At 38.0% G+C, this 3,881-nt stretch overlaps 1 pseudogene; it reads right to left on the reverse strand.

Annotated features, from left to right (window-relative positions):
* Positions 1–2,976: 2,976 nt before the first annotated feature.
* Positions 2,977–3,408, reverse strand: LOC134368435 (small ribosomal subunit protein eS19-like; annotated as a pseudogene).
* Between the last annotated feature and the right edge of the window lie 473 nt (positions 3,409–3,881).

Raw genomic sequence — 3,881 nt, forward strand, 5'->3', positions numbered from 1 at the left:
ATGAATTCATGGAGATTTATTTTAAATTCTGGGTTCGATTTCAATACTACTTAATTTTGTTGCTAAATTTATTCCAGCTTTGGGATTATATCGAACTAAAAAGCTTCTGCACAGCAAAGGCAACAATCAACTGGGTGAAGAGACAACCTACAGAATGGGAGAATATATTTGCAAGCCATATATCTGATAAGGGGTTAATATCCAAAATATATAAGGAACTCAAACAACTCAATAGCAGAAAAACAAATAGCCAGATTAAAAAATGAGCAAGGAACCCAAATAGACATTTTTCAAAAGAAAGAAGATATACAGATGGCCAACAGGCACACGAAAAAATGCTCAAAATCCAGGAAAATGCAAATTAAAACCACAGCAAGATAAGTGCTGGCAAGGATTTGGAAAAAAGGAAACTTTTGCACACTGTTGGTGGGAATGTAAATTGGTGCAGCTTTTACGAAAAACAGCATGGAGGTTCCTCAAAGAACTGAAAATAGAACCACCAGCAATCCCACTTCTGGGTCTATATCCAAAGGAAATGAAATCAGTATGTTAAAGAGATATCTGCACCCTCATGTTCATTGCAGCATTATTTACAATAGTCAAGATACAGAACTAACCTAAGTGTCCATCAGTGGGTGAATGGATAAAGAAAATATGGTATATATACACAATGGAATACTATTCAGCCTTTAAAAAGAAAGAAACCCTGTCATTTGAGACAGCATGAACAAACCTGGAGAACAGTGTGTTAAGTGAAATAAGCCAGGTACAGAAAGACAAATACTGCATGATCTCACCTATATGTGGAAACTAAAAAATAAACTCACAGAAGCAGAGAGTACAATGGTGGTTACCAGGGACTGGGGGGGAAGGGAGTGGGTTTGGGAGATGTTGATAAAAGGATATAAAATTTCAGTTGGATAGAAGGAGTAAGTTCAACGGACCTATTGTACAAAATGGTGACTATAGTTAACAACACTGTATTCCATTCTTGAAAGTCGTGGGGACAGTATGTTTTGAGTGTTCTCACCACAAAAAGTGATAAAGTACATGAGGTCATGTATATGTTAATTAGTTTGATTTAGCCATTCCACAGTGTATGCGTATTTCAAAACATCATGCTGCACACAATATTTACATTTTATTTGTCAATTAAAAAAATTAATTAATTTAAAAAACTTTTCCAATGACAGATTAATTCTGTTAATACAGTGAAAGGTAGAAAGCAATGAACCTGTAACACTGTGGAGTTAAAAATCTACAGACACCCAAAGATGGGTGAAATATCCCTTCTAATACAAGGCACTTGGGAATATTTCTTTAATGAACTAACTTTTGGTATTGGTTATTGATCTGACACACACACACACACACACACACACACACACAAATATCCAGTTTTGTCCATTGGGAGCTCCTGTGTTCCCTTGACATACTCTATTATTGTAAGAATTTTTAAAGCACTTTCCTATTTTCTGGGACTATAATAAGCTTCAGGCACATTTTATATAATTTAATTCCTGCCTCAGTCCTAGGATCAACAGTTTCTCCAAGGAGTCCGATTGCTTTTATTGGAGAGTGCTAATAGAAACCAATGTCCGGGTGCTAGGTGTGCTTCTTGCTACTGCAGTGTCACTGCTTCTAAGCCCTCTCATCTGAAAGAGCAAGCAAATCCATGTGTATACTAACTTGGGTATATACACATATCTAAATATTTCTACCTGTAACCATCTGTATCTCTATTAAACTAAACATGAAAAAGGAAAAACAAACAAACAAACAACTAAACATGAGTTTAAACTGATGTCTCCAGCTAGTACATGAATCATTCTAGCCTTCTTCCCTTGCTTATCTGTGAACTCCCACTCAATTGGTAAGAAACCTGGCTTCTGCTATCCGTCATCCGTTTACTTAATTGTTCATGTATACACGTATTGTAGTATCAGAATTGTTAACCCATACTCTCATGCGACAAAACTTTACTAACTAAAGTAGTCTTACAGACTCCTCTCATAACCAGTGTCACTTACGTTAGCTCTTTTGCCCTCATTCCCATCAGTGAAGTTGTTTCTTATGTTAATAATACAGTTAGATTCTCTTGTCATTGTCTGTGTTCTTTTCTGGGATCTCCTGATTTCCTAAATTTTTTTTTTTCATTTGTATATGTTAAGATCCATTCTTTGTGCTGCAAAGCTTTATGGGGTTCGACACATGCAGTGTCATATTTCCACCACTATAGTATCATACAGAGTAGTTTCACCACCTGAACAGATTTCCTGTGCTTCACCTATTCACCTATTCGACTCTCTCCACTCCACCTCCTGCTATATTTGATGTGATTATTGATGTTGCGTTAATATCGACCTTGACCTCCCTCCCTCCCTCCGTCTCTCTCTCTCTCCCCTTTCTTAGCACCGACTTTTGAGTGAGGGCGTGTGATTTTTTATTTTTTCTGTGTCTGGCTTATTTCACTTAACATAATTTTCTCCGAGCTCATCCAAAGAAAAGACCACAATAACATGCTGATCTTTCAGAAGGAGAGAACAAATCTATGGTTACTAGAGGTGGGAGGGGGGAAGGGAGAGAGGGTGGAGAGAAATTGTGTAAGGGGCATAAAGAATAATTAAGATTTGTAATAATGAACATGCTAATAATATTGATTTGATCAACACATGTTGTACACAGGTGATGGTAGTCAATACTGTACCTCCAAAATTATGTGTAATCAATCATGCTTCAATTAAAAATAAAATTAAAAAATACATATCTACCTTGATTGTAACTGTTTTCAATTTGTTGCATTTGTTCATTTTTCTTTTCTGCCCCTTTTTATGCCTTTCTTGGTTTTTACTGAGTATTTTATGTAATTCCTTTTTATTTTCTTCTGTAGTGAATGCTTATAATTTGATGTTGCCTTGATGTTCATTTTATTTTATTTTTTTTATGAGGCAATTTGTTAACCCAGCATCATTTGTTCTAATGCTTCCTTTTGGCAGCTGTCACTTGTCCGGCGATTCTGTCTAGATCTGGATGTCCCTAATGTGTCAATTTGCCGCTCCTATCTTGGTCCCTTTCCACCATTTTCAGCCTCTCCAGGGCTTGGAGGACCCGGCATACCACACTCTTGGAGCCTCGGCTGAAGGGGCTGGGCATGACACCATTTCTCTGATGTTCCCCGTAGATCTTGGTCATGGAGCCAACCCTAGCACCGCCTTGGAGGTACAGGTGCCGAGCTGTGGAAGCAGCTCGTGTGTAAAACCAGTTCTCCTTGCAAGGAGCAAGCTCTTTATGCTTGGCCAGCTTGACAGTGTCCACCCATTCAGGGACTTTCAGCTTCTTGGACTTTTTGTGGAAGGCTGCCAGAGCTCTGATGAACTTCTGCTGGTTCACTTCTTTTAACGGCGACATTCATTTTAAATGCAGGTTTAGCTTTCTGGTGCCACAGGCAGGGCTCAGACACCCTTTACACAGTTTCTAGTTAAAACACACCCAAATGGCTCAAGCCAGTGGCCAGAAATAAGAACTTAGAGGCATGTCTCTCACCTAGCAGACTGGGTTCCCTGCTTTCCCTCTTTTTAAAGGACGATTCAAAGAAAGAAAGCTAAAACAATCATAATATGTTGAACTTTCAAGAGTAAGGAACAGAACTGAAGTTACCAGAGGTGGGAAAAGGGTAAGGGAGGATTTGGTAAAGGGCCACGAAAAAATGATTATATTGTGTAATACTGAATATACTAATTATTCTGATTTGAGCAACACATATTGCACACAGGGATTGGATATTCAACTCTGTACCCCACAGATATGTACAACCAACAATGTTACAATAAGTAAATAAACAAATAAATAAACCATTCAGGCATTTGCCCATGAACTTAAAG

This window comes from Cynocephalus volans, chromosome X, assembly GCF_027409185.1.
Source record: "Cynocephalus volans isolate mCynVol1 chromosome X, mCynVol1.pri, whole genome shotgun sequence".
Taxonomy (NCBI): domain Eukaryota; kingdom Metazoa; phylum Chordata; class Mammalia; order Dermoptera; family Cynocephalidae; genus Cynocephalus; species Cynocephalus volans.